Source organism: Carya illinoinensis, chromosome 7 (genome assembly GCF_018687715.1).
Source record: "Carya illinoinensis cultivar Pawnee chromosome 7, C.illinoinensisPawnee_v1, whole genome shotgun sequence".
NCBI lineage: Eukaryota > Viridiplantae > Streptophyta > Magnoliopsida > Fagales > Juglandaceae > Carya > Carya illinoinensis.
Genome location: NC_056758.1, coordinates 4,259,930 through 4,273,000, shown reverse-complemented (window position 1 = coordinate 4,273,000; position 13,071 = coordinate 4,259,930). Strand labels below are relative to the sequence as shown.

The 13,071-nt window shown below is 35.4% G+C and overlaps 1 non-coding gene across 1 annotated transcript; it reads left to right on the top strand.

The window, feature by feature from the left end:
* The first annotated feature begins 12,728 nt into the window (after positions 1-12,728).
* LOC122317642 lies at positions 12,729-12,835 on the top strand. Its single transcript, XR_006244566.1, has one exon. It is a non-coding gene; the product is annotated as a small nucleolar RNA R71 (small nucleolar RNA).
* Positions 12,836-13,071: the final 236 nt, after the last annotated feature.

Genomic DNA, 13,071 nt, shown 5'->3' with positions numbered 1-13,071 from the left:
TGAAGGCCTCCCCTTTCCTCCAAAAGCCATTTTTTAAAACTGCACAATAAGTTTTTCCTTCTCCTACGTCCCACGCTCTCTTTCTCTCTGTAAATCACTCTCCAAAAGTCGCTCCTGCCCCCATTGCCCAAGCTTCTTTCTTTCTTTTGGTTCGTCCAGAACAACCCTCCAGCTAGCATAAAGTCCCTAATCTCCAGCCATGTTCCCCAATCCAACTTTCTTTTTTTTTTTTGTCTCAAAAGCTCTCTCTCTCTCTCTCTCTCTCTCTCTCTCTCTCTCTCTCTCTCTCTTTTTCTTTTCCAAAAGCCTTTAGTCCCTTCTCTGTGTAAGTCTCTTTTCTTATTGTCACACAAAATAGAAAAGGAGAATGAAGATGGACATTCTAAACAAGCACACAATGACATGCAGAAAACACCATGCAGCAGACAAGTTGATGTAAAGTAAGATGTAGCAACTGAAAAGCATAAAGCATAGCACAGAAAAGTAAAGCAACAGAGAAGCATAAAAGTACACATCAACAGCTAATTAAGAGTGCACACAATTGTAGATAAAGTGATGTAAAGCAGTGTCTTAGGTTGTCATGAAAAGCCATGTCTTAGATTACTTGTAAATCAGTAGAAAATGATTATTTAACTTTAGGACTCTTCCTCTTTAGTTTTTCTGTTTTTTGTAGTGTATATATACTTGTAACAGAACCTGCATTCGAGTAGAGTAAATGAATGAGATTTCCAATAGCCTTCTCTTTCATCTGAAGCTATATTCTTTTCTCATATCTCCCTTCTATCTTCTGGTTTTCAGAAGTGCTACTCTGCACCTTATTTTCTTACATGGTACTAGAGTAGTAGTTGTTGTGAACAATGGAAGAAGAATCAGTTGACCAAAATAACCAACATGTTTCACGCTTCCTCAACTTCTCTGACCAAGCTAATCCATATAGGATAGAACATGGAGATAACACAGCAGCCAGTTTGGTCACTGACCTCCTAACCATAGAGAACTATGTTACTTAGTCTAGAGCTATGAGAAGAGCACTCAGGGCCAATAACAAGATTGGCTTCATTAATGGGGACATCAAAAGACCTGCAAGTCAGGATGATCCCCTCATGGAGGCTTGGTAACGCTGCAATGATGTAGTGGTATCCTGGATTCACAACTCAGTAAGAAACTCTATGAGAACCAGTTTGGTTTTTGTTGATGATGCTTATGCTATTTGGAATGAACTGCAAGATAGGCTTTCGCAACAAAATAGGCCACGTATTTTTCAGCTAAAGAAATCTTTGGCAAGCCTCTCACAAGGAGATGATTCAGTGAGCATTTATTTTGGAAAACTCAAGACCATTTGGGATGAGCTAGCTCTATATGACCCAATGCCTGAATGTAGTTGTGGTCAACTAAAGATCCTAATGGAGAGGTACCAAAGGGACTGTGTCATCCAGTTCCTTATGGGATTAAGTGACTGCTACTCCAACACTAGGGACCAGATCATGCTGATTGAACCCATGCCTACATTGAATAGAGTCTTCTCCATGACTCAACAGCAGGAAAAACAACACTAGATGATTTCTGGTACACCTTCCCTGACCTTATGGCCATGTTCACTAAAGGGAATTTTGGTAACTTCAAGCCTACAAACAAGCGTGAAAGACCTTATTGTATGCATTGTAAGATGCAGGGACACACTTTAGATACTTGTTTTAAGGCTGAAAATGCAAAAACTCCTGTGTGTAGCCACTGTAATATGAGTGGACACGTGATAGGCAAATGCTACAAGCTGCATGAGTATCCACCAGGGCATAAAATGCACAATAAAGGAAAGGGATCAAGTGCTTTTGTTGCTTAATCGAATATCCAAGTTGAAGTGTATCAAGGAGAAGGAGGTGATGATAAAATGGCAATCACCAAAGGGTAATACCAACAGCTTCTTGCCTTGCTGCAGCAGAAGGATCACTCAGTCTAATCTCCTGTAGGGCAACATCAAACCAATTTTCCCATTGCAACAAACACAACAAATACTTCCAAGATGTCTGGTATTTTCTCTTGCCTCTCAGCCTATACACAGAAACCCTCTAGTTTTTATGATGTTTCTTGGATTCTGGACATAGGTGCAACTGACCATATAGTTTGCAGCCCCTCTTTCTTCAACACAGTCACTAAAAGTGCACTTTGTTCAGTTAAGCTTCCAAATGGTGAAAAGGTGCCAGTCACACATATAGGAACAGTTAGAATTACTGAACACATCATTTTGAATGATTTGCTTTGTGTTCCATCATTTTCTTTCAATTTGTTGTCTGCCAAAAATATTGCTAAGGACCTTGCTTGTTGCCTTGTTTTTCTGTCAAACTGTTGTTTTCTACAGGACCTTTTGTCATGGAACACGATTGGGATGGGTGAAACCAAGGATGGATTGTATCATTTGCTGAAAGTGAAAGTCTCTCCCTCAGCATTGATGACCACCCTTTCAGAGTTTTCCAAGAAAGACAACTTCATTTCTGCTTCTGTCAGTATTTGTGTTTCAAACCTTTGGCATTGTCACCTAGGCCATGTTTCAGATTCTAGGATTTCTTTAATCAATGATCCGATTGTATGAAAACCTTTACCTTCAAATGACAAAATGCCTTGCTGTGTTTGTCCTATGGCCAAGCAGCACAGGCTGCCTTTTGCTCACAGCTCTCATCACTTTTCTAACAGTTTTGAAATTATTCATTTTGATCTTTAGGGGTGCTCTTAAGAGATTGCTTATGATGGAACTTGTTTCTTCCTCACTATTGTGGATGAATTTACTCGAACCACTTGGGTTTTCCTTCTTAAGAATAAATCTAACACAAGACAGTGCATAGTGTCCTTCTTCAACTTGGTTGAGACCCAGTTTGGAACTAAAATTAAAACTGTTAGGAGTGACAATGGTGCTGAGTTTCAAATGAAAGACTTTTTCAGTAAGAAAGGTGTTATTCATCAAAGGAGTTGTGACCAAACACCTCAACAAAATTGCATTGTTGAGATAAAACATCAACACCTTTTGAATGTTGCAAGGGCCTTGAGATTTCAGTCTAACATCCCTCTCAAATATTGGAATGAATGCATTCTCATTGCCACTTATATCATAAATAGGATTCCAACTCCCTTGCTTGACAATAAAACACCTTATGAGACCCTATTTCAAATTAAGCCAACCTATGAACACATGAGGGTGTTTGGTTGTCTTGCTTTTGCCTCCACTCTATCTCAAGGCAGAAAGAAGTTTGATCTTAGGGGGAAGAAGTGTGCTTTTCTAGGGTATCCTTTTGGAGTGAAAGGTTACAAGTAACTTGACCGTGAAAGCAAAAGTGTGTTTGTGTCTAGGGATGTCATTTTCCACAAATCCATCTTTCATTTTCAAATGAATTCAACTCCACATCAGCTATCCATGCCCAACATTGAGCAGGATGTTGACCATTCTTTAGCTGAAACTTCTCCTTATTGTACTGACCCTCATTGTCATGATCATGCTCCAACTCTTCAGCCACCACAAACAGAAATCACCCTCTCTCTTCACCAAGATCATCACATCTTCCCAACAGCATTTATAGCCCTGATCTTACCACATCAGAGCTATTGCCCACACCTGAATTTTTTGAAGATAGTAACCCCATACACCTCCTTGCTTCTACTGATCAGGTTTTGCAATCCCCTTTATTCCAATCTCCACCTCAAAAGTCAACCAGGGCTAAGAAGGCACCTCAGTACCTGCAAGATTATCACTGCCAGAAGGTCACCCTTGGTTTCCCTTCCCACTCTGTGGATCAAACAGCTCCATCCTCTTCAGGTACATCTTTTCCTTTGTCAAGTACTTTATCCTATCAAAAATTCTCTCCTAATTTTCAAGCTTTTTCCACCTTCATTTCCACTCAAACTGAGCCACAAACATATCACCAAGCTGTTAAAGATCCCAATTGGTGCAAGGCTATGGAAGCTAAGTTGACAGCTTTAGAATTAAACAACACATGGGTGATTTCTGACTTACCAACAAGAAATGTTCCAATTGATTATAATATATGTTTACAAGGTGAAGTGTAACTCAGATGGGACAATTGAAAGGCTAAAGGCTCTACTTGTTGCAAAGGGATATACACAACAAGAAGGGATAGACTACCATGAGACTTTTTCTCCTGTTGCTAAGATGGTCATAGTGAGAAGTTTGCTTTTCATAGCTGCAGTGAAAGGTTGGCAATTGCATCAGTTCGATGTGAACAATGCATTCCTTTATGGGGACTTAGAAGAGGAAATTTATATGCAAAAACCTCCAAGGTACAACAAAGGAAGGCCAAATTAGGTATGCAAGTTACATAAGAGTTTGTATGGCTTGAAGCAAGCCTCGAGGCAATGATGTTCCAAACTTTCTGCTGCATTACTTGAGTTTGGTTTTAAGCAATCAAAGGCTGACTATAACCTTTTGACAATGAAAGAACATGATTCATTTACTGCATTATTAGTGTATGTGGATGATATCATTGTGGCTAGTGATAGTGCAGAATCTGTTGCCCTCATGAAGACCTTCTTGAATCAAAAGTTCAAGATTAAAGACTTGGGTCACCTAAGGTATTTTCTTGGGATAGAGGTGGCTCGATCCTCCAAAGGAATCCACATTTGCCAAAGGAAGTATGCACTTGACATTCTTGCAGATTTGGGTACTCTTGGTTCAAGACCTGTTAAGGTACCTATGGACCAAAACACTAAGCTAAGCAAGGGCACTGGTCAAATGCTCCAGTAGTATACAGAAGACTCATTGGTCGATTACTCTACTTAACAATTACAAGACCTGACATCTACTATAGTGTGCAAAACTTGAGCCAATTCATGGATAGTCCAACCCACATTCACTTAAGTGCAGCTCAAAAGGTTCAAAGGTACATAAAGGGAGCTCCTGGTCAAGGGATTATGTTCTCTTCCTCAGCTGAACTTCAAATGTCAGCATATTGTGACTCAGATTGGGCATCCTGCCCCGATACTAAGAGATCAGTCACAGGATATTGTGTGTTCTTTGGAACTTCCTTGATATCTTGAAAGTCCAAGAAACAATCCATTGTGTCCCGGTCCTCTGCTGAAGCAGAATATAGGTTCATGGTTGCAACTTGTTGTGAAGTGCCTTGGATAAAATATCTCTTCACAGATTTGCTAGTACCTCATGCACAAGCTGTCACTCTTTACTGTGATAATCAAGTAGCTTTACACATTGCATCTAACCCTGTATTCCATGAAAGGACCAAACATATTGAGCTAGATTGCCATCTCATAAGGGATAAAATATTGGAAGGAAGTATTCAGACTTCTCACATTTCTAGTAGGCTACAATTAGTTGATGTATTCACTAAGGCACTCCCTTCTTATCTCATTGATTCACATCTAGGCAAGATGGGAGTAGTCAATTACTACTCTCCATCTTGTGGGGGGCTATTGTCACACGAAACAGAAAAGGAGAATGAAGATAGACATTCTAAACAAGCACACAATGACATGCAGAAAACACCATGCAACAGACAAGTTGATGTAAAGCAATATGTAGCAACTGAAAAGCATAAAGCACAGCACAGAAAAGTAAAGCAACAGAGAAGCATAAAAGTACACATCAATAGCTAATTAAAAGGGTGCACAATTGCAGATAAAGTGATGTAAAGCAGTGTCTTAGGTTGTCATGAAAAGCCAGGTCATAGATTACCTATAAATCAGTAGAAAATGAAAAGTTAACTTTAGGACTCTTCCTCTTTAGTTTTTCTGTAGTGTATATATACTTGTAATAGAACTTGCATTTGAGTAGACTAAATGAATGAGATTTCCAATAGCCTTCTTTTCCATCTGAAGCTATATTCTTGCCTCATATCTCCCTTTTATCTTCTGGTTTTCACAAGTGCTACTCTGCACCTTACTTTTTTACATTTCTCCTCACGAAAAGGTCAGCCCCCTTTCATGCAGTCCCTCTTTTCTTTTCTCCAAGCTGAAAGAATGCAGTGTCCTTTCTCAAAAGTGAAAATGTGTCATTCCTCAAATTGAAATCCCCCGTGCCTTTCTTTTTCGCGTGAAAAGCTAGTTGCTGAGCTCCTTTCCATGTGAAAAGCTCCCTCAGAAACTTTCCTCTTTTGTGTTGCGTTCATAAGTCCCAAAAATGTACTACTTGTGACCCATTTTTTGTTCTATCCCCCTCTCTCAAAACCAGAAAAATGCAGCGTCCGGCTAAGGCCCCTAGAGTCAAAAGCTTCAATCAGTCTATTTGCATGTCCTGAGAAAGGATGAAAAATAAAAAGTTGAGAAAGAAATAGATTCCAAAAATTAAAATATATATATATATATATATATATATATATAAAGAGACTAGAATATTAAAAATGTGTTGTGCATGTGAAGAATTATTGCCCAATTAAATCATAGGTTATAAAAATAAAAATAAATTATGATATTAATCAATTTAAATCACAACTCAGATTTATGCCTATTAACCTTTTTTCCATTTAAAACCAATAATAATGCCATGAAATAATTAAAATATATTAGTTCTAAATGTATAAACTATGCAATAATTCAGCTCAATCACACCCTTCAACTAGCATTTTGCTAATCATTAAGCAAAGTAGTGAAAATTAATTAAGTTGAATATTGCATAAAGCTTGAAATCCAAACAAAAGTAATCAAACATAATTCTGAATTCTCACAAAAGTCGATCCATGACTACTCAACACTAGGAATTATATCCACAAGAAAAGTCTCAACAATTGTTCTCATAGAATTGAGGCAAATATCTTAGAACTCGGATGTGTGTGTGGCTAAACTGCTGTGTGTTCCTCATTAATAAGCATGATTTATTATAGGATTTTTTAACATTAAGATTAATAATTATTGATTCTAACTACCTCAAAACGATTAGTAGTTTTCACGCCAACTTTATTTAAAGGTTGAACACTCAATCCCTAAAGTTTTGGATAACTGTTTCTACCCCTTTATTTATGAAAGCCAACCCACTTTCATCTTCTTCTTTTAATTTTACTATTTTTTACTTTCTGTTTTTTGTATTATTTTCTCCTTTTTGTTCCCATTTTTTTAATAAATAAGACTCAGTAGTCCTGCAGTTTATTTCTCATGTTTTAAATCAATTAACATTAATAAGGAACACTACAAGTGTAAGCATGTGCAAAATATTCTTTCAAAACTTGCCCTTCATTCTATATAAATCATACTAATTTTCATCCCGGTGTTTCAATTCACACCTTAACAAAATATGATGCATCATAAGTCATGCTCTATGCTTAGGGTTGAAAATAAATTTTTACAAAATAATTTCACTCAATTACTCCATCAAAATGCTCAAATTTCACAAAAAGAAGAGAGTGTGTCAATCATTTGTGTTTCACAGCACATTACATTTTTTTGTTTTTTGTTTTTTTTAACTAACACATTTTCAACAGAAAATTATCCATCCAACTACATGTGACATTGTCCTCAATGTTCAGCAAATAAATGTTCAATGAGATATGGTATATAGGCATGAATTAAAGAAAGATAAACACTGTAGAAAACATAGTGAAACAAAAATGATTAAATAGAGAGGAAAGAAGTCACCTGAGATACTTGAGTGCGCACAATGAGTATATTTCTATCAAAGTTAGAAGACACAAAAACAAAAGAAAGAAAAATAAAACAAAAAAATACGGTATATACAATGAGAAATTAGAAATTAATTCTAATAAGTAGGATCCTCCAGAGTAGTGGACTCAACCTCTGGAGTAAAATCACCCAAAAATGGCTTTAACTTCTGTTCATTGAGTTTAAAAACATTATCATTATCTGGGTTTTCTATCTTAATGGTCCCAAAATGATAAATAGTTTTTACAACAAAAGGACCATTCCATCAGGATTGAAGCTTGTCAAAAAACAAATGGAGCCTAGAATTATACAGCAACACTTTTTGGGAAGGCTCAAAAGACTTTCAAAAACTATTTCTGTTATGAAAAATCTTCACTTTCTCCTTGTAAACACAAGAATTTTTGTAAGCTTCATTCTCATAAGCTTCATTCTTGATTTCCTCTAACTCATTAAGTTGAAACTTATTAAGAGAGTAAGTTTTGTCCACATCACAATTAAATTGCTTGATTGTCCAATAAGTTTTGTGTTCCAATTCCACAGATAAGTGACAAGCCTTTCCGAAAATGAGTCTATATGGGGACATACCAATTGAGGTTTTAAAGCAAATACGGTATGCCCAAATTACATCGATTAGTCCTAAAGACTAATCTTTGCTACTTGGGTTAACCGTCTGTTCTAAAATCTTTTTGATATCCTAATTGGATACCTTAACTTGGCCACTTGTTTGTGGGTGATAAGGCGTAGCAACCTTATAAGTAATAATATATTTTTGAATTAAGGCCTCAAAAGGCTTATTGCAAAAATATTTACCCCATCACTAATAATGGCTCAAGGTATTTCAAACCTAGAGAAGATATTTTTCTTTTAAAAATTTTAGCAAAACTTTATGATCATTTTTCTTACATAGAATGACCTTGACCCATTTGGACAAATAATCAACAGTGACCAAAATGTAAAGATTGCCAAAAAAAATTGGGAAAAGTCCCATGAAATTAATGCCCCAATAATCAAATATTTCAATAACCAAAATTGGATTTAATGGCATTATATTTTGGCGAGCAATCCCTTCCAATTTTTGACAGCGTTCACAAGTTTTACAAAATTTATGGTTGTCCTTGAAAATGGTATGCCAATAAATACCTTAAATGCTATTTTCTTGCCAGAAAAATGGTCACCATATGCCCCAGAGTGACAAAAGACATTACACTTTGAAATTCACTATTAGGAACACATCGTTTAATTATCTAATCTGGACAATATGTAAACAAATAAGGATCATCTCAAAAGAATTTTTTTACCTCTACAAAAAATTTCTTTTTGTCTTGTTGAGTTCAGCTATGGGAAATTTCACTTGTAGTAAGAAACTTAGTAATATCAGTATACCAAGGTAATTGAGATATACTAAAAAGTTGCTCATCTAGGAATACGTTTCTAATAGGAATTGTCTCTATGGAATCTGAAAAATAAGTCTAGACAAATGATCAGAAACAATATTCCAAACTCCTTTTTTATCTTTAATTATCAAATCAAATTCTTGTATCAAAATGATCATCTAAGCAACCTGGGTTTTTCATCCTTTTTAGCTAAAAGGCATTTCAAAGCAGCATGATCAATAAAAATGATAATTTGGGATCCAATCAAATAAGAACGAAATTTGTCAAGTGTAAAAATTACTACAAGTAGCTCTTTTACATTTGTTGAATAATTCATTTGAGCACTATTTAAAGTTCTACTTGCATAATAAATAACATAAGGCATTTTGTCCTTACGTTGGCCCAACACATCTCCAACAGCATAATCACTAGCATCAAACATAATTTTAAATAGTAAATTCCAATTAGATGATTGCATACTTGTGGGTGAAATCAACATACCTTTTAGCTTTGTAAAAGCTAACTCACAATCCTCAGTCCACACAAAATTTTTTTCTTTGAAAATAAATTGTACAAAGGTTTAGAAATTGCACTGAAGTTTTTAACGAATTGAAACCTTCTGTAAAAACTGCATGATCTAGAAAAGATCTGATATCCTTAATGTTCTTTGAGATGGGAAAATTAGAAATTAATTCAATATTGGCCTTGTCAACTTTAATACCTTGAGAAGAGACACTATGACCTAAAACGATCTTTTGAGTGACCATAAACTGATATTTTTCCCAGTTTAAAATCAAATTCTTTTCTTTGAATCTAGCTAATCAGCACTTTTTTCAAATGAGTCAAATATTCATCAAATGAATCACCAAAAATAGAAAAATCATTCATGAATATTTGAACAAAATGATCTATTATTTTACTGAATATGCTCATCATGCATCTTTGAAATGTAGTAGAAGCATTACAAAGTCTAAATGACATTGTTCAATATGCAAAAGTAGCAAAATGACATGTAAAAGTAGTCTTTTCTTGATCCTCAAAAGCAATATCAATTTGGTTATATTCAAAATAACCATTTATGAAGCAATAAAATTTATGGCCAACTACCCATTCAAGGATTTGATCCATGAATGGTAGAGGAAAATGATCATTCTTAGTGATAGAATTTAGTTTTTTGTAGTCAATACACATACGCCAGCCGGTAGTAAGTCTAGTTGGGATTAATTTATTATCAATATTTTTAACTATAGTCACACTAGATTTCTTAGGTACCACCTGCATAGGACTAACCCATTTGCTGTTAGGAATAACGTAAATGATCCCTACATCCAGAAGTTTTAATACCTCTGCTCTAACAATCTATTTCATGTTGGGGTTCAGTCTATACTGCATCTCTCTAGAGGGCTTAACATTGTCCTCTAGATATATCCTGTGGGTACAAGTTAAAGGACTAATACCTTTAATATCAGTTATAGTCCATCCTATTGCCTCTTTGTGTTCAATGAGAACACCAATTAATTTTCTCTCTTAAATTTCATCCAGGTTTGATGAGATAATCACTAGTAATATATCTGCTTAGCCTAAAAATGCATATTTGAGATCAGCAGGTAGAGGTTTCAAGTCGAGTTTAGTATTTGCACACTTGAGGGGAGGGGCACAATATCAGGAGGTGACAATTCCTCAAATTCACTGTTTTGAACAAGAGTTTGAGTCAAATTCGGTTCATGTACATTATCATCATCACCATGTTGTTTACAAACATTGAAAATATTCAACTCCAAAGTCATGTTACCAAATTAAATCATCATCACACCACTCATACAATTTATTAAAGTATTTGAAATTGCAAGGAATCGCCTATCTAAAATTATAGGAATTTGAGTGCAAACATTAAAGACATGCTCTTTGTCCAAAAGAATAAAATCTACTGGAAAATAAAATTTGTCTACTTGCACTAACACATCCTCAACTATCTCTCTCTGTATTTTTATTGAATGGTCAGCAAGTCGGAGTGTTACCTTGGTGGGTTTGAGTTCATCAAGACCCAATTACTCATATACCGAGAATGTAGGAGGTTAACACTAACATCAAGATCAAGTAAGGCTTTCTCGGTTCATACACATCATCATTGTTACCAGGTTGTTTACAAATATTGAAAATATTCTACTCCAAAGTCATGTTACCAAAAGAAATTATCATCACACCACTCCTGCCATTTATTAAAGCATTCGAGATCGCAATGAATAGCCTGCCCAAAATTATATGAATTTGAGTGCAAACATTACAGACAGGTTCTTTGTCCAAAACAATAAAATCCACTGGAAAATAAAATTTGCCTACTTGCACTAACACATCTTCAACTATCTCTCTCGGTATTTTTATTAAACGGCCAGCAAGTTGGAGTATTACCTTGGTGGGTTTAAGTTCACCAAGAATCAATTGCTCATATACCGAGTAATGTAGGAGGTTAACACTAGCACCAAGGTCGAGTAAGGCTTTCTTAGTTTTAAAATTTCCTATAACATAAGAAATTGTTAGATAAGCTGAATCTTTATACTTTGGAGAAGTATTATTTTGAAGGACGATGCTTACCTGTTCTGTGAGGAAAGTCTTCTTTTGCACTTTCATCATACGTTTCACGGTACTAAGATCTTTAAAAAATTTAGCATAAGATGGAATCTATTTAATTACATCTAACAAAGGAATGTTAATTTTCACTTATTTGAAAATCTCAAGAATATCCTCATTTTGAATCAACTTATGAGAAGGTTGCAATCTTTGGAGAAAATGAGCAGGTATTGGGGCTTTTACAGGTATATCTAGCTCCACCTTGTCAAGTTCACCATCACTCTTGGAATTTAAAAAATTGTTAGTTTCACCAACTTTCATCAAAATATTTTTATCAATTGTTTTCCCATTGCGTAGAGTGGTGATGAACTTGACATGTTCAAATTTTGAATCAGAAGAATTTGAATTTCTTACCTCAAATTGCCTTTTGGGATTCGACTAAGGTTGAGCAGGATACTTACCCTTTTCTTGAGTGCGCAATGCAAAGGTCAAGTCACCAATAGAGCTTCTCATCCCCTCAATGGCCTGCATTGTCTGATTGTTAATATTAGCATGCCTTGCATGAAAGTTTGTAATGTCTCCTCAAGGGTTTTCTTATGTGGAGGCACATAAGGAGTAGAAGCAGAAGGCTCTTGAGGATTTTGATTCGAAATGGACTCGTTCCTTCAACTAAAGTTGGGGTGATTTTTCCATTTAGGATTATATGTTTTCGAATAAGGGAAAGAAAATGATCTTTTATAAGAATTCATGACATTTGCTGGTTCATGCAACACCTTTTTAAAAGCGGAGATTGTTGGACAATCTTGAGTTAGGTGTCCACGAATTTCACAGATGCCATAATTTTCTTCTTCTTTTTTAATGGTCTTAGCCGAATTTACCTTCCTAAATTCCATGGCCTCGACTTTTCTTGTCAAACTTGTTATTCTAGCATTCACATCATCATTTCCTTTAAGGACATACATACTGTCTTGAGACATGGCATTCGGCTTGGACTTATTTAACCGATCAGAAGGATCTGTGTTGTCCTAAGATTGACCATTTTCAGCTAATTGGTCAAAATAGTCCCAACTATCATCAGGACCTTTATTTAAAAATTCACCATTACACATCATTTCTATAAACTAGTGCATTTGAGATGTTAAACCTTCATAGAAAAAACTAATGGTGTGCCAAGTCTCATAGCCATGATGTGGGCAAGTTAGCAATGACTCCTTAAAATGCTCCCAACATTGAAAAAATGTTTCATTTTCTTTTTGAGAAAAATTCATAATGTTTTTACGAAGAGTGTTGGTCTTGTGAGTAGGAATTGTTTTTTTTTTTTTTTTTTTTCCAAAAAGTATCTTTGCATTTCTTGCCATGTGCCAAAGATCTTGGTCTTAAGGAATTAAGCCAATTTTTAGATTTTTCTTTAAAAAAAAATGGGAACAATTTTAATCTAACAACATCATCATTAACAGTTTGGTTTTACAAAGTTGCACAAAACTCTTCAAATTCTTTCAAATGCAAATAAAAACTTTATGAG